The following is a 19,176-nucleotide window of genomic DNA, read 5'->3' as shown; positions in this document are numbered from 1 at the left end:
AATCTGTTATCAAGAGGACAGACAGTTGGTTATACTACATTATCTCTACAAATTTCTTGTTTTTGTGTAAATTATCAAATGACAGTCACTGCTAGAGCCACCACTAACTCGGAAGATGTCAATCAATGGAAGAACGAAGGGAAACAAGAGCCATCCCCATGTACTTACTATCCTTTTATAACTAAGAAAATATTGTTCTCAACTCACCCTCGGCATGTCTGTATTTGCAACTCATTGGACATAACCAGGTCCCATAAGCACCTACAACAGCAAGAACAGAATGTATGTAAAAGTGAAGACAAATAAAGCAAATGAGTTTGCCTTGAATAACTAAGTCCAACTGAAGATTTTACTATTAAAGTAGGAACATTGGAATTAAACTGAAATTTCAGTTTTGCTGATAAGCAAAATTTAGGAATAGCTACTGGTTAGGGCAATCATAGTGCTTACCACTGTGACAATTTTTTGCTGGTGTGATTTAAAACTTCAATGAACTAAAGATAGCAAAACAAGAAAACTGCAAATACTTCATGTTTGTATTAAATAGTATAAGAAAAAATGATAATATAAGCGAGAAAGAATATATTTCTAAATATCTACTGAACAAGATATCTGTACATGTTACAAACTTTTAAAATTGTGCTAAATGTAACACAACATAGAAATAATATGTGACATAGTTGAAATTTTTAGGAAAGAATATGTCAAACATTTTTTGAGAAAGTAAGTATAAGAGAAAAACTAATAACTGAGTCCTCAGCTTTGGAGTGAACATGTAAACAAAAGCAACAGAAGATACATAAAACAAAATTAATGACTTTTAGTGAATTTAGGACAGTTTCAGAATTAAACATATACTAACATAAATTAATATTTTATTAAATTAATTCAACACCATGACCCTAAGCTGCAGCCACCTAAACACAGAGCCCTGTGTCTCCTATAGACAGTGACATGACTTCAATGCCTACAACCTTAATCTGCCAACACCTGAAGATTCCAGATATCCATGTGAATCTTCCACATAGGTTTGGGAATCTGTGGTATCTATCTACTAGCTCTCTGGAGGATTTGTTCCTGTCTCAGAAACTTGTCTATAGCCTATCTGGGTGGTAGTGCCTTTTGGAAACCCATTCACATATCAACACTGAGTGGTCTTTTTCTAGTTTGATAAACACCATTATCATAAGCTACTTTGGACCAAATGGACTTACTTATTTTACAAGCTACAATCTATCATTGTGGGAAGCAAAGTCAGGAACCAAAGGCAAGAAATTGAAGCAGAAACTGGGGAAGAACACTGCTCAGTAGCTAGCTCCAAGGCTCACATTCACAAGGCTACCTTCCTTGCACAGCCTAGGTACACCTGCTTAAGGACAGTACCAACTACACCCGGTTGGGTCTTTCTACATCGATAGAAATCAGGAAAATGATTCATACACGTGATGACAGGTCAGTCTGTTGAACACAAGTCCTCAATTGAGATCCCCTCTTCCCAGATATGTCTAGGTTTGTGTAAAGATGATATAGACTAACAAGTACATGCCTCAAGACTGAACAAGCACAACTGAGCACACCCAAAACCTTAAAAGATAGGGTAACAGAAAATAGAAATTAAAATTCCCACCCAACAAAGGTAAGACAGGTGTCCAAACCAAGACTCTGTAAGAGACTTAACTTCAGAAACTGTGTGCTATAACAAAACATAGGACACACACACACACACACACACACACACACACACACACACACACGATAAAGAAAATATGTTTCTTCCAAGAATGTGGTACTCCCATAATGAAGTACTTGTGGAAAACAAAGTAGATGACATACAAGACAATGAATTCAAAATAGTAATTTTGAAAATGTTTAAAGAACACAAAAAGAATGTGAATAATGACAGTGAAGACAATTAATAACATGCAAACTAATGAAATAAATACAGAAAATCATTCGAGTTATAAAAACAATATAATAAAGAGAAATTCTGTGGGAAACTCAAACTAAAATAAATATTGAAATAAAATTTTCACTTAGTGATATAAGAAACTCAGTGTAAAGCCAATTTAGAATGTACCAAGTGGAGTAGAAGATATTAGGTCAAGATGAAAATGTAGAGGAACAGAATCATTCAGTCAAAGAAAATGATAAATCTAGACAAACAGACAAATAAAAACAGTAAGTGGAATGTTCAGGAATTTTGGGACACTGTAAAAGACCAAAACTATGAATAATATCTATAAGCAGAAGAAGACACTCAAATCAAAGCCATAAAAATATTTTAAACAAAATCACTGAAGAAAAATTACAAAATCTAAGGAAAGAGAAACCTATCCAGGTCCAAGAGTTAGGTAAACAGAACACTGCATAGACACTACCATAAAATAAGCTCCCCACATTGTGTGTAATTTGAAACACTAAGTGTACATTTAAAAAAAAAAAAAAGATATTGAGAGCCGAAAGAGAAAAAGACCAGTTATATATCCATGCATGCCTATTAGAACAACAGATGGTTTTTCAATGCAGGCTTTACAAGCCAGAATGGCCTGGACTGATAGACTGCATGTTCTTTAAGACTTCAGACATCATTTTTTCCTTCCTCCAATAAACACAACATGCCATCAAAGACAGAAATTACCTTAGCATAAAAAGAATGGAAAACAAATGGATCCAGGAAAAGAACAAGGATTTCTAATCTAATATTCAATAAAATAAACTTCAAACCCAAACTAATAAAAGACATAGTAGACATTCACCTCACACGGTGAACAATTCTAGAGGCTATTGATGTCCTCAAGTACATGTTCCAAAATGGAATGCACCAAACTCACAAAGCAAATTCAGTTAGACATCAAACAACTGATTAAATAGTTCTAGCAATTCATACTAAGTGACTTCATTTCCCCACTTTCACCAGTGGACAGATAATCTGGTTAAAAATGAACAGAGAAATAATAAAGCTAAATGACATCATAGCTCAAATGAACCTAAGAGCTATCTATAGAACACGTTGTCCTCACAATGAGAGAGTGCACATTCTTCTCAGCCACAAATGGAAACTTCACTAAAATACACCACATATGAGAACACAAAGTATGTCTCAGAAAATATGGAAGAAAGTGGAAAAACTCATATCTTATCAGACTACAAAGGAATAAAGCTAGACGTCAACAGGCACAGAGAACAGAGGAAATTCAATACTCATGGAGATTGAATAATACACTATCAAATAAGGAAGGGATTACTAAAGAAATTAAAAAGTTTCTAGAACTGAATGAAAATGAAAACAAAATTTACCAATTCTATGGAAGATATTGAAGGCAGCCCCAAGAAAAACATTGATAATTTTAAGTGCCTGTATCAATAAGTCAGAAAAAAACCCATAAAAACAGCTTGAAATTGAATAAAGGCCCTTGTGAAAACAAGCCCAAAATAATAACGCCACACAGAAATAATCAAATTAAGAGCATAAGTTAATGAAATAAAAATATAAAATACAAAGAGTCAATAAAGAAGTTTGTTATTTTACAAGATTAATAATATTAATAAACTATTAGATGAATTAAGCGAAAGAGAAATAGTATACAAATTAATAAAAGTAGAAATGTAGATGACATTAAAACAAATACCAATGAAATCTAGAGGACTGTAAAGACATACTTCAAACCTTTGTCTTAGTTACTGTTCTATTGCTGTGAAGAGACACCACAACCAAGGCTACTCTTACAAAAAAAAAAAAACATTTAACTGGAGGTCTGCTTACAGTTTTAGAGAATTCGTCATTTATCATCAATGACAGGAAGCAGCCAGACATGGTGTTGGAGCAATAGCTGGGCTCTTTGCATCCTGATCCACAGGCAGCAGGCAGAGAGACAGACAGACAGACAGACGCAGACAGAGACAGACAGAGATAGAGAGACAGACAGAGACAGAGAGGCTGGGCTTGGCATGGGCTTTTGAAACCTCAGTGACATACCTCCTTCAACATAGCCACACCTCCTAATCCTTTCCAAACAGTTCATCAACTGGACATTAAAAGCATGCAAATATATGAGCCTATCAGAGGCATTCTCATTCAAACCACCACATTCTTTATTGAACCAAATAGGAAAACCTAAAGGAAATGGATGACATTTTTAATGCAAATAATATGTCAACCTAAAACCAAGAAGAGATACAGTTTCATCACAAGAAAGAAGGTTGAAACTGTAATAACAAACCTCTCAACAAATAAGAGCCAAAGACAAGATGATTATTACAGAGTTTTAGCAAACCTTTAAAAAATTAACTATAACCAAAGTTTCTCAAACTATTTCATACAATATAAAAGGAAAGAATGAGCCAAATTCTTTTTACACAGCCAGCACTGAACAATAATTATATTAGCTGAAGACAAAATACACAAAAAAGAAAATTATAGACCTAGGTTCCTGGTGAATATAGATACAATAATTCTCAATAAAATATCAGCATACTGAATTTAAGAACTCTTGAAAATGAGCATCCACCATGATGAAGGTGGCTTCATCCCAGAGATATGGGGATGGTTTCACATACATAAGTAAATAAACACAATACACCACATAAATAGAATCAGGAACAGAAACCACATAGTAATCTCCTTATAAGTAGAAAAATACTGGTGAAATCCAATATCCTAATGGTAAAAGTCCTGGAGACACAGGACAACAAGAGATGTATCTCAACATAACAATAAAGGAACTATATAAATGTCATGTAGTCAATATCATGTGAAATGCAGAAAAACTTGAAACATTTCAACTAAAATCAGACACAAAACAAGAATACTCATATTCCCACCTCCTGTTCAATATAGTGTCTTTAGTATTATCTAGAGGAGATCAAATGTATACAAATAGGAAAAGAATAAGTCAAATTATCTTTATTTGAAGGTTAAATGATTCTATACATAAAAATCCTAAAGACTTTACCCAAAACTCCTACAGCTATTAAACATCATCGTAAATGTGGCAGGAGACAAAGTTAACATAAAAATTAGTTGCTTCTTATATAAATTATAACAAATATACCCTCAAAGAAATAAGAAAAATAATATCCCATTCAAAATAGCCTCAAAATAAATAATAAAATTAACTAACACCTTGGAATAAAGGAAATCAAGGAAATGAAGGGCTTATACAGTAAAAATGGTAAAAAAAAGTAAATAAAGAAATTGAAAAGATAGCAGAAGACAAAAAATATCTCCATACTCTGGGGTTGATTTGATGAATATTGTGCAACTGGCTAGCTATCTTACCAGAGGGATTCCACAAATTAAAAGAGCCCCCCCCCCGCCACAAAGTCAAATGCAATTATTCACAGAAACTGAAAGAAATTCAAATTTCAAATTTTAAATAGGAACCTAAAAGACCCAGAAAAACAAAATTTATCCTGAGCAATAAAAACATCACCAGAAGTAATTCCTGATTTCCAACTTCATTACCGGCATGCAGTAATAAAATAGCATGAGATCAGCATAAAAACAGACAAATTGATGAATGGAATAAAATTGAGGAGCTAGATTGAGTCCCTGTTACTTACAGCTACCAAAAATGCTCATTGGAGAAAAGCGACCATCTTAAGCAATGGTGTTAGACAAAAAGACAGCTATGTATAGGAGAAATAAGCCAGATTTTTTTCCTTACCATGAATAAAACTCAACTCCAGATGGCCCAAGCACCTCGATGAAGGACTTGATGTCTTGAATCTGTTAGAAGAGTAAGTAGGGCCAATGTATATGCTCAAATAAGAACTTTCTAAGTATAATTTTGCTAGCACAAGCACTAGGAGTGATAATTGGTATTTTCTCTGTGTCTTTTAATTAATTTTGATAAGGGTTTGCCAATTTTGTTGAGTTTCTCAAAGAACCAATTGCTTGTTTCTTTGTGTGTTTTTTTTTGTTTGTTTGGTTTTTTTTTTTGTATTTTTGTTGTTGTTAGTTCTATTTCACTTATTTCAGCCCTGAGTTTGATTACTTCTTGCCATCTACTTCTTTTGGGTGTCATTTCTTCTTTTTGTTTTTAGGGCTTTCAGATGTGCTGTTAATTCTAGTTTGAGATCTCCCCAATTTGTTTTGTAGTCACATAGTGCTATGAAGTTGTGTCTTAGAAGGCCCTCATTATGTCCCATAAATTTGGGTATGTTGTATATTCATTTTCAGTCAATTCTACAAAGTCTTTAATTTCTTTTTTAAAAATGTGTACTTATGTATTTATTTATTTAGGCTTTTTTGTTTTGTTTTGTTTTGTTTTGAGACAACGTTTCTCTGCATAGTTCTGGCCATCCTGAGACTCACTCTGTACATGAGGCTAACCTCGAAATCAGAGATCCACCTGCCTTTGCCTCCTGAGTGCTAGGATTAAAGGTGTGCACCACTACTGCCTGGATTTTTCTTAATTTCTGTTGAGCATTTTTCATTAAATAGTGAGTTGTTCAGTTCCCACGAGTTTGTAAGCATTCTGTTGTTTCTATGTGGGAGTGTAAAATGGTGCATCCACTAATGAAATCATGATTGAGATTCCTTAAAAACGTAGAAGAAGATTTACCATATAATCCAGCTATACACTTCCCAACATATTCCCACAGGCTTCAGTATTCACCTATAGGAATACTCGTTTAACCGTATTCACAATATCCAGGAAAGGGTGAGAGCCGATATATCTATCAACTACTGAATGGTTAATTAAAATGTGGCACTTACATACAATGGGATTTTACTCAGCTGTAAAGAAAAATTAATTATGATTTTTTTAGGTAAATAACTGGAGCTGTAAATAATCATTCTGTGTAAAGTAATCCAGACCCAGAATGATCAATGTCTCATGATCTCTCTTATGTGGTTCGTAGATTTGATACTTAAACCTGTGTGTTTATACTGGAGTACCTATAAAAGTCAAGAAGCTAGAAAGGATCCCTGGAGGGGGTAATGGTTCCTAGAAGTAAGGTGGGGTGCAGTTTATATGAAGAGTGAAAGGGCAATCACAGAGCAGAAAATGTGAAAAATAGGTTGGAGAATAGGAGGGAGGGCAGGGTAGAGGAATGGCTATGGGGATTGCCAACTACCTCTAAAGCCCTTTGATTAAGTCTTATGGAAATACACTACTTCAGAGCCTTCCTTAAAAAGTGTTCAAATGGAGCTACCATATATTGGGGTGATAATGTCTTCCCAGACACAAGCTATCAAGTAAAAATCTAGTGCCAGGAGGTGTATCATCTCTTGTTGAGCTATCTCATAGATTCCTACAAACATTAAAGCCTATTGCCATTGCCCTTCATTGCCCTCTGCTCCTTGATGATTAGACCTTATTGCTATTGAGACATAGGACATGGAAAAATGAGACTGGCACAAACGTGGAAGGATCATCATTATTTATTACAATGCTGGAAGATCCTTTGCACACCACTAGGGAAAAGCTGTCTTACATAGCTGTGAACCTTGCCACCACAACAATGAATGACCTATCAAGATATGCCCATTGGTACAATAGTAGCACGATTATAACCAGGATAACCAACTACCTCATGATTAGACTTACGGCACTTTACACAAAACTGAACTCATACATGGTTCTGTTAACTCAGTCAAAAACCTGTGGTCGGATTAGACATTGGTGTAAGGAGAGACACCTACTGCTATTATTCTGCTAAAGAGACAATATGAAAGTGACTTTTAGGTACTTATCTGTACACAGATTAGTACAGCTCTCAAACATCAACAAAGAAGCTTGTATTTGCAGTATATGGCAATTAATACAAACACAAGGACTCATAACTTGTCAGATAATAAGAGATCATGAAGCACTCAGCCCTAAATGGGATGTGTGTATCACCCCCCACTCCCATCCAAAGCTCAAAAGGATCATCAAATGTGGTTTACAAGACTATAGGGTAAGGAATAACTAATGTGAAATAGTATTTTGTAGACATGATAGGGCCATTGCCACATAAACTCACAATGTCTGAGATTAAATGCACAGCGCTAAACAAGATCAAGCCAGCCAAAATCCCAGTATGTGTGAGAAGCTCATAAAGTCCCACTCCTAGTTGAGGCAATTGATAGATGCTGGGGAAAGGAGAGTCGGCTTTTCCAGGGATGTAGCCCTTGATAGGGTATTCATGCTACAGTGGATGGTCCTACATCTGTGCACATACCTACATTGATAATTTGACTCTATAGCATATTCAAAAAGAGTATGTGAAACTGGGAGAGAAAAGAATAAGGAGAAATGGGGGGAGTTGAACGGTGAGGGGTGGAGTGTGGATTTGATCACAACACATTATGTTTACGTACAAAATGCTCAAACCTTAATATGTATATAGGCATATATGTGTGATTTATATACATATGTAAATTAGGTTAATAAGCCTATACAAAGAGATGTCTTTAGATGATAAAAATATTCGTAAGTGATGTCAGGGACAAGGACAGAATCTCTAGTTAGTGGAAAAATACAGACCCCCATAAGACAGGGAACTAGATCATCTTACAGTCAGGTTGCCTAGCAACAGGACATTGAGGCAGAGCCCTTGACCCTTTCACCCTGTAAGCATCCTATACAAACATCCTGTTAGCTTGCCCCACCTTATGCAGATGACAGCTTCTTGCTCCCCCCACCCTGCAGGAACTATATAAACCCTCTTGGAGAAAAATAAAGTTGGCACCTTGATCAGATTCTAGACTTGGTGTATTTCCTTGTATCTCCTGTCCCTATCATTCCTTCCTTAGGGTGGTTGAGAACCCGTTGTAGCCCTGCAGGCAGGGCAAAGTGGCAAGAAAATTTTTATAATAGTGAACACTGAAATAGTGCCTGAAGTAACCACTATTATCCACATGTACTATTATCTAATTTATTCCATCCAATATAACTCAGATTGATGAATTTCCCTAGAATATGACCTTTACACGTGTCCTGAAACTCAAAGCAGAGAGACTGTATAGACTACAAATAAATAGCTAATCCTATAAACAAGAAAAATGCTAATATGTATCAAAAGACTTACATTCAAGCATTACGATTACGCAAAAAAAAACCAACATGATTTTAATTATCCCCCCCCACATATAAACAAAATCCATAAATTTAATAGAGACATATTTGATGAAATAGCTTGAGATACAGCTGCTATTCATGACAGCTAACTTCACTTAGAGAAATTATAGGGATGATTTTAACAATGACTATCAGTTCCACTGAGCCAGGGCAGGTAAAGCAAATCACTAATGTTAGGTAAGTTTATTTTAGACCCAATAGTAACTCTTAGGCAATTTTTAAGAGAATTAAAATAACTGTTTATTTTTACTTTCTATGTAGGTATGTGTGAGGGCCTGCATGTATGTATGTGTGCCATATGCATGCCTGGTACCCATGGAGGTCAGAAGAGAACGTCAGAACCCCCAGAACTACAGTTTCAAATGGTTGTGTGGTACTATGTGGGTACAAAGAAGAGAAAGTGTATCCTTTGGAGGAATAGTAAGTGCTCTTAATGACTGAGCCATTTCTAAAATTGCCTAAGCCAGTTTCTTCAGGTTGGAAAAATTATTCTAACATTAGTCTGGAACATTAAATATGTAAATACTGAAGAGTAATTTTGGAGAATTTCCCCAATAAATTAAAGTGAGAAACATAAAGGTATTTCAGATAAAAGATTGAGCCACAGGGTGATACAAACAGATCAGTGGGATAAAACAGAGAGTCACAAACAAGATTACAAAAAAACACAGATGAAGATGAAGGCTTTGGTGAAGCCTTCAAAGACATAATATGCATGTTATGGTTTAAATATTTTTCCAAATCTCATGTTGAAGATTGAAGTTGTAACAATACTCAAATGTGGGCCTTTTTAGAGGTGATTAGGCACAAGGGCTCTGACCTTATGAATGAGTTAGTGTCTCATTGCAGAAACACATTAGCCATTGTAGGAGTAGAGGCTGGACCAAAAGTATGTGTTCAACCCAAATATGTGAAGGCCCAGCCTCTATAACATATACGACCCATAAAGGCTCTCCCAAGAGAGGCAACTTTTAAATCTAGGGCTTCCTGTCTCCAGAATTATAAGCCAAGTTATTTATGTGTATGGGCCAGGGTATAGCATGTGCAAGCCAACATGGACTTGTGTGTGTATGTGAGTGTGTGAGTGTGTGTGTGTGTGTGTGTGTGTGTGTGTGTGTGTGTGTGTAGGCAAGAGGAAGTAGAGGTCTTTAGTCTGTTGGGGACCCACCATCCAGCTCCCAAATAAATCACTTATCAAAGCTTATTCTTTTTTTTTTTTTTTTTTTTTTTGGTTTTTCGAGACAGGGTTTCTCTTTGTAGCTTTGCGCCTTTCCTGGAACTCACTTGGTAGCCCAGGTTGGCCTCAAACTCACAGAGATCCGCCTGGCTCTGCCTCCCAAGTGCTGGGATTAAAGGCGTGCGCCACCACCGCCCGGCTCAAAGCTTATTCTTAATTATAAATGTCTGGCCTTAGCTTGGCTTATTTCTAGTCAGCTTTACTTAAATTAGCCAGTCTAGCTTTTACCTTTCATTATTTCTTACTTTGTGGCTTGCTGTTTATCTGGGGAACTTGCTCCTGATGTCCTCTTCCTTCTATTTTTTTTCTTTCTGCTTGCCAGCCCCACCTATCCTTTCTCCTGCCTCACTATTGGCCATTCAGCTCTTTATTAGACCATCTGGTGTTTTAGACAGGCAAAGTAACACAGTTTCACAGAGTTAAACAAATGCAACATAAAAAAATGCAACACATTTTCCCATCATTAAAATAAATGTTCCAGAGCATAAACAAATGTAACAAATCTTGAAATATTCTACAACAGAGGCCACAGGAAAATCACCTTGATATTTTTCAGGCAATCCTACATTTTTGAAAGGTTCTCATAACTTGCCAAGCAGACTAAAGTGGCTGCCCCAAAGAACTGCAATGTTCTGCCTGCCTCTGGTCCTCCAGCCCTTTGATTACAAGCATGTACTATAAAATTTACTTTTTAAACATGGCCTCTCATTATGAAACTCAGGACCTCATGCTTGTAAAACATGCAATTTACAAACTGAGTCATCAGATGGCCACAGATGAATTTTTATTGCTTATAAATTATCTTCTTTGTAGTATTCAGTCATAGAGGCAGAAAATGAACTGTGACAATGTGTTCATAATATAGTACTAGTGTGACTAAAATTTTAAGGAAAGTATCAATTATATCTGTTCCTCACACTGTAAGCCAGACATGAGAAATGAAGACAGTGAGATACTAAATATTTCAAAAACAAAAATACGACATAAATTATTAGAATAAGATATATCAGATATTCTGAAGGTACATTTTCTAGATTTAATTTGATCAGAGACAATGAAGGAATGCAGTAAATGGCTAGAAAGCACCTGGCCATGGAACACTGTTGGAAAGCTCAGAAAATCCTGGAGGGTTTGACACTTCACACTCCTTTTCTGGAAACTTGACAATTTGAGATCCTCGTCAATCATTTAAAATGCAATTATTTTTCTTCCTCGATATCCTTAAATCTTTTTATGTTGATTCATATATCCATTCTATTTCTAGAACCAAAGAGAATGACATTTTTAAATAAACACCCCATCTTCATTTTATCACAAAATATGTACAGACACTAACATTTTAAGATTTTTTTTGTATCTTTGACTAAATTATTTCTCTTTCTGATTGGATTGTACTATATTTGTTTTTATTATATAATTAAACTTACCAACACAAGCATATTACAGATCTATTAAGTAATTTTAGCATAAACATATTCATTTATGAATATATATGAGTCATGCATGAGAAAAATAGTTCACTACATTCCATGTCCCTGGAACCTCTACTTTACAGAGCCAAGCCAAAGTGAGAGAATTGTGGAAAGCAGTCACACAGGACAAACCCGGAATGTTATAATAAAGTCAAAAGTGTACTGGGAACTGACTCCACAGACTGGCCTGTAAGCAAGCCTATGGAGCATTTTCTTTATTAATGATTGATGTGAGAGGACCCAGCTCACTAAGAGTGATGCCACCTGTGGGCAGGTGGTCCTGGGTTGTATAGGAAAAGCAAGCTGAGAAGCTATGAGGAGTAAGCCAGAAGTCACTGTTCCTCCACTGGTCTCTGCCTCAGTTCCTGTCTCCAGGTTTCTGCCTTGAGATCCTATCCTGACTTCTGTTCATGATAGACTTTAAGTTGTAGGATGAAATAAACCCATTGCTCCCCAAGGTGCTTTTAGTGTTTGTGTTTTATCACAGTGTTATAACCTGACTAAGACAATTGAATTAGTCAGGGTTCTCTAGAGGAACAGAATTTATAGAATTAATGTGTGTGTGTGTGTGTGTGTGTGTGTGTGTGTGTGTGTGTGTGTGTAGAAAGGCGATTTATTAGAATGGCATACAGGCTGTGGTCCAGCTAACTCAACAATGGCTTTCTATGAATGGAAGGTCAAAGAATCCAGTAGTTGTCTATGAGACTGGACATTGCAGCTGGTCTTCAGTATATGTCATAACATCAAAGAAGTAGACTTTAATGCCAATGAAGAAATGGACTAGCTAGCAAGGCCAGGGCAAGCAGACAAAGAGAGATCAAGCTTCCTTCTTCCATGTCCTTTATATAGTCTACCAAGAGAAAGAGCGGCACATATTAGAGGTGAATCTTCCCACCTCAATAGATCTAGATTAAAGGTAAAACTTCCCTCCTCAAAGATCCATATTATAAGTGTGTCTTCCCACTAGGCAGTGGTGGCTCACACCTTTAATCCCAGCTCTCTGGAGGCAAAGGCAGGCAGATCTCTGTGAATTCAAGGTCAGCCTGGTTTACAGTGTCATAGGATGTTTCTCCAGTCCTGCCTTGCCCAGCAGTCTGGACAAATCTCTCCCACCCGTGGTCCCATAGCTGCTTATAAAATAACAACTCACAGGCTTATATTAATTGCAAACTGTATAACCTTTGGCTTTAGCTTCTTGCTAGGTAGCTCTTTCATCTTAAATTAACCCATTTCTGTAAATCTTTATGTTGCCACCTGGCCGTGGGGTTATCTGTCTGCTGACATCTTGCTGCTCCTTCAGCAGCAACTGGCATCTCCCTGACTCTGCCCTTCTTCTCTCACTGTCTCTTTTGGATCTTCCCACCTGGCTCCATTCTGCCCTAGCATAGGCCAATGCAGCTTTATTTATCCAGTGGGAGCCACACATATTCACAGCACACGGAAAGACATCCCACAGCACTACAGAGATAGTTCTTGCACAGCCAAGGCCACACAAAGAAACTCTGTTTCAAAAAAACAAAAACAAAACACCAAAAATATAAAAAAAAAGAAGTGTGTCTTCTCCCTTCAAGTAATTTAATTAAGGAAATAAAACCCTCACAGGTGTACCAGCTGCTTGGGTTTTAGTTAATTCTAGGTGAAGTCAACAACCAAGAATAGCCATCAGAACAACTAGCATAATGGGCATTTTAATAATGTCACTCACTGCAAACGCTTCTCATTCTCAAGCACAAATAATAAAGTTAGACTATGACCACAGATTATTTTTATAAATCTTTCGGCAACTACATTTAGGTACACTTCAGATTTGTTGAAAATAAGGAACATGAAATGTTACGAATTGAATTTTTTACCTTAGTTATTTGTAGCTTTTACCATCTTAATTTTCAGAAGAGCTGCTCAAAAATGCTTTAGTAAGGCTTAGCAAATAATATTATACTAGATATACTATTATCTTTTTTAGAGTTGATTTTATTTTCATCAAATCCATCCCTCCTTTTCTGTAAACCAACATGTCCCTCCAACTTCATATATATACATACACATACATACACATGTGTGTGTGTGTGTGTGTGTATAATATTCATTTAACTCAGTGAGTTCTGTGTCCTGCTTTCTTCCCTGGTATGTTATTGATTTGGAGCTACCAGGGGCTTGCTACCTGTTCCACATCATCTAATTTCTCACTGGATGTGGGTTTTTTCCTCACTAGAGGTTGGTATTTACTTACAAAGTTTCTTACCTGCAACACTAACTCTCTGTGCATGTTTCAGTAAACTCTCACTTCCTGAGTACCTCTGGGTAACAGGGTGACAGCTTCACTCTTGCACGGTCTTTGTGTTCTTTGTGATCCCCTCGTTCCTCTATAATGCCAACATTCACTCTCTTCTACTTAAATCCTTGGCCAATGAACTTTTCTCAGAAATTCCAATTTTACTGTGCTTCCTCCCTGAAAAATCTTGACTGAGAATTAGAGTAAAGAGGAAATTTAAATTCTTTACTAATTTTATTAATTTAATATTTTACATGTTCTTGTCTTGAACTTTAAGGTGATTTTTATCAAGATATTTTGAAGCTGCTGATTCAGTTTATTCAATTTATGAAAAATGTTCATGATGAAGCTAATTAGCAAAGTCAATTTTCATTTCTAAGCCAAGAATAAAAATCACAAATAAATTCATTTATTTTGTCAAAAAGAACTACAAAATTGTCTTAGATTTAATGAAAAATATTAATTATGTATTATTAAAAAATAAGTATAGCTAACTAGAGCTAATTTTGCAAATTAGAAGTATAATTAAATTCATATATATATATATAGTTGGTTGTTCATTGCAATCCTTAACATACAGCATGTGAGACATCAGCACTAAGCCTGTACAAGAATGGACCTGTCAATACTCAGGCATAGATAAAGAAGAGGCATATAGCACTGTATCTATTAGTGCTGAAACTACTGAGTACTGATATATGGGAGGAGAGGGGAAATCATTGCTTCAGTTGGATCTTCATAGATGCCCTTCAGGCTCCAATGGAGAGTTCCAATCCAATGATCTCACAGATGGCCTCTGTTACGCTAAATGGGTCACAAAATAGAACCAAAAGTCAGGAATCTGCAGAAGGGATTGTTAGGGATTGGAGGACTGATAAGGATGGGAGTAGAGAGATAAAAGATGGAGGAAGAATAGTCAAGGTATCTTGTATACATGTATGAAGTTGTCAAATAACAAAAGTAATTCAAGAAAAAGTTGGCTGTTGTTAGAGACATGATTTATGACTATTATTTGTTGTATATTATTTGATAAAACTCATTTAGCTCCCTTATTCAATGCAGCAAGGCCATAAATCTTTATGAAATCTCATATGCTCATACACATTTTACCTTGATAATTTTACTATAAAACATTTTGGTGACATTTTAAAATATATTTAATACCTGACCACATTGATTTTGCATTTTGAAAATGCTTACCTCTTAAGGAAAGATACTGAAAATAGCTGAAAGGAGTTGTTTTAGATCAGGTCACAAAGGGAGGAGGATGTTGTAGGTGTTCAATGATGCCTTCGTGTTTTCCTCTCACTCACAGAAATCTCATTCAGATGTGATGCATTCTTTGTTAGTTGCTAGGAGTTAGACAAAAAAAAATGTTGTTAAGAGAAATTTTTGCCATCATATCAATCCTCCCATATCAGATCAGATTCATTTTGTTGTACAAAAGGTCAAATGTCCTTTGTCAATGAGCAGTTTGTATGCCTCACATAGTTCACTCATAATGGCATATTTCTGACAGGAGAAAACACTAATCTCCTGGTTTGGCATGCAGTAATTAAATCATTGAAAACTAGTCACTCTCCTTTAATATCCAAAGATTATCCGGCAATGTGTTTTCCTGATAAATGTCACCTCAGAAGTCTGAGTATATATATTGGCTGGGAGTCCACTAGGCAGATAACAACCCATAAAGACACTACAGTGTGGTAGTCCCAGCTATCCCAACTTTTGTAATAATGAACATCAGAGAATGTTTCTAATTAGTGGTTGTTCTGTAATATATATATATATATATATATATATATATATATATATATATATATATGTGTGTGTGTGTGTGTGTGTGTGTGTGTGTGTGTGTGTGTGTGTGTGTGTATGTGTGTGTGTATAAATTTGAGCTTCAAGGAAAATACTTATTAGAAATATTTGGAAGCTGGATATTGTAGAACACACCTGTAATTCCATCACTCAGGGGATAAGGCAATAAGACTGAAAGTTCAAGGCCAGCATGGACTTTACAGAGAGACCCAGTCACAAAAATAATTGAATAAAATATGTTGATTCAAATATGTAAACTTAGCATGATCAGGGAATATTTAATCACTTCACCGCTTTGCATCTGCAGCAAATTTCTGAATATTATTTCTGTATAATAAAGTATACTTGTGCCAAGACTCTATTAGAAATGATATCCTGGTTAAGGTTTTGTCAGCCTGACTGACACAAGTTGGAATCTTTTGGGCAGAGAGACTCTCAATTGAGAAAAATACCTCACCAAATTGGACTGCAGGCAAGCCTCTGAGCATTTTCTTGGTTAATGCTTGATAGAAGAAATTACACCACTGAGGGTGGTGCCATCTTTGGGCAAGAGGTCCTGCATGGTAAAGAAATCAAACTGAGTAAGCCATGAGGGGAAAGCTAATAAGCAGCATTCCTCCATGGCTTCTGTTTCAGTTTCGGTCTCCAAGTCCCTGCCCTGTTTGAATTCCTGCTCCAATTTCACTCCTGGATGAACTGTTACTTGAATTTATAAGATGAAATAAATCCCTTCTTTCCAAGTTTACTTCGGTCATGGTATTTCCTCACAGCAATAGAAGACCTAAACAAGACCTAAATTGGTTCCAGGTTCCTAGTGTATTGCTGTGACAGACATGACCTTGTGTTTTGGGTATAGATACTGGTGGTGTTATTTGAACTCTGGACTGGAAAAGCATGGAGTGCTCAGAGCTCATGAGGATGTTCAATGGGAGCTAGAAAGTTAAGCATGTTGACATCAACATAGACGATGTGGTCCTGGCTTGTGATATTTCGGAGGGAAGCAAAGATCCTGTCAGAGCCATTTATATGCTATTTTGAATTAAGAACCTGTGGTCCTGATCATCTGGACCATCTGAAAATATTGACTACAATTAATAATAGAAAAGATCCACTGAAATGAAACCTTTGTTTTGCTGGAACAACTATTCAGGTTCTGGTCAGCTGGGTCAGGTATGCCTAGAAGAGACCAGCATATTTGAGGCAATGATCTGGGAAGTGTTTCATCATGGCCAGCATATAGAAGCTGTGTTCCAGAGGGAGCCAAGACTGTACTTTTTGCTGCCAGCTAAACTTGTTAAGAGTCTTCCAGAGGGTGCTTGTTTTGAAGGCACAAAGAAGTCAAGGGAGTAGATGAGGCTTGGTACCATATGAAGCCAGGAGGGACCATTGGTGAAGGTGTGACCTCAGTTGCAGTAAGAGCCTCAGGGTTGAAGATGTCATGGAGAGAAGCTGAAGCTTGGCACCATGTGGTAGGGTCAGAGTCCCTGAAGACAGGCCAGAAGACAGAGACTATTGGCGAAGGGACAGCTCAGTTACAGGAGAGCCTCTAGGACCTCAGAGATGCAGAAAGAACAGCATGGAGTCAGCCTTACTTTAGGAGAAAGCTTCCTGTGCTTTGGATAGCAAAACTGGAAAAATAGAGCTGCTAAGGCCCTTTGGAGTCCAGAAGATCCTAAGTCCCAGGAATCTGGCAACTGAGGCTTAACTGCTGATTTCTCGTTTTGCTTTGGTCTGATTATACGTATGCCCTGATTCTTCCACCTCGAACAAAGAACGTATGTAAGTTTCTTTCTTTTCTTTTCTTTTCTTTAAATAGGAGCCCACAGTTGAGAGACTGGATATTTTAGAGAGGGTTTAAACTTTGAAAGAGACTTCAGATTTTTTTAAAGACACTGAAATTTGAAAGTGTTTGAATTTTTAAGGACCATAGGGCTTTTAAAAGTTGGAATGCATTTTATATTGAGATACTGACATTAGCATGAACTCTTGGGGATAAATAAGAAAGCAAAGTTCATAGTTTAATAGTGATGTGTTAGTGTGTCAAGTTGACAAGGGGTCAATTACCCTGTTTTGTGTGTGTGTGTGTGTATTTGCAGTTCTTTTTTTTTTTTTTTTTTTTTGACTTGAACCGAAATAGTCAGTTGGTAAGAGGGCACCCTCAATTGAGAACATACCATTGGTTTGTTGGTGGGCCTGTGAATTTCTTAATGACTGATGTGAAAGGCTCAGCCCACTAGGGTGGTGACACCCTTGGGAAGTGGTAACTCTTGATAAGAAAGCAGGTCTAGCAAGCCATGAAGAGCAAGCTAAAATGCAGTGTTCATCCATGATTTATCCTTTAATTCCTGCCTCCAGGTGCCTGCCCTGACTTCCCTCAGTGATATACTGCTACCTGGATGTATGAGATGAAGTGAACCCTTTCCTCCAAGTTTCTTTTAGGTCTGGTGTTTCATCAGCAATAAAAATCCCAACTCAGATAAATGTTAACACTGTCGAAGCACACCAAAGAAAATCATCTAAGCTGCTTATCCAGGGACCCCTACTGTATAGGGGTGACAAAAGGTACTTAAGGGCTGTCAGGAGGAAATCAACTGAAAATGGAGTCAGCAGTTTTGTATATCTACTAGTCCCAAACTCCACGCTAAACATTTTCCATGCATTGCTTTAAAGAAAATGTAAACTGTTGATGATATCTGACCAATATGGTTATTTGTTGGAAGGACATTTCAGAAGCATGCCTCTTTAACACACACACACACACACACATACACACACACACACACACATACACACACACACACACACACACACTCACACTTTCTGAAGGCAGAGAAGGCTGCTGGGATGAAGAGGTTCTCATGTGCACATTTAAGTTTTCAAACTGGACAATCTCTATATTTTGATACAATTCCATGATACTACTTTTGAGTTCTAGAAGTTGACTCACTATAATTGCAAAGCCATGTTTAGACAAAATGCATGTTTCTCATGTTTTTCAATTTCTCCTACTTAGAGATAGAGTGCTGTGAATAAGAGCAGAGTGACAAAGAGGCTGAGGTACGGTACAGCTCATTAAACACACCCAAGGAAACTGCTAAAGAAATGCAATCTGATATTTCAACCAGGTTCTTAAATCATTGCATTTTGGTGACAGATGGTAAGTGTGGGAATGAGGATCAAGAGAGGGAGAGAGAGAGAGAGAGAGAGAGAGAGAGAGAGAGAGAGAGAGAGAGAGAGAGAGAGAATACAGAAACTGAAATAAGAAAGCCATAGGCATTCCAGAATATTTAAGGAAACTGTTTTCAT

At 36.7% G+C, this 19,176-nt stretch overlaps 1 long non-coding RNA gene across 1 annotated transcript; it reads right to left on the bottom strand.

Annotated features, from left to right (window-relative positions):
* Window positions 1–217: 217 nt before the first annotated feature.
* LOC131924163 (uncharacterized) lies at window positions 218–10,685 on the bottom strand. Its single transcript, XR_009382807.1, has 3 exons — window positions 10,554–10,685; window positions 5,667–5,728; window positions 218–261 (listed from the first exon to the last, which is right to left on the bottom strand). It is a non-coding gene; the product is annotated as an uncharacterized LOC131924163 (long non-coding RNA).
* Between the last annotated feature and the right edge of the window lie 8,491 nt (window positions 10,686–19,176).

This window comes from Peromyscus eremicus, chromosome 14 (assembly GCF_949786415.1).
Source record: "Peromyscus eremicus chromosome 14, PerEre_H2_v1, whole genome shotgun sequence".
Classification (NCBI taxonomy): domain Eukaryota; kingdom Metazoa; phylum Chordata; class Mammalia; order Rodentia; family Cricetidae; genus Peromyscus; species Peromyscus eremicus.
Note: the sequence above shows the minus strand (reverse complement) of the source record. Positions and strands in the feature narration are given on the sequence as shown.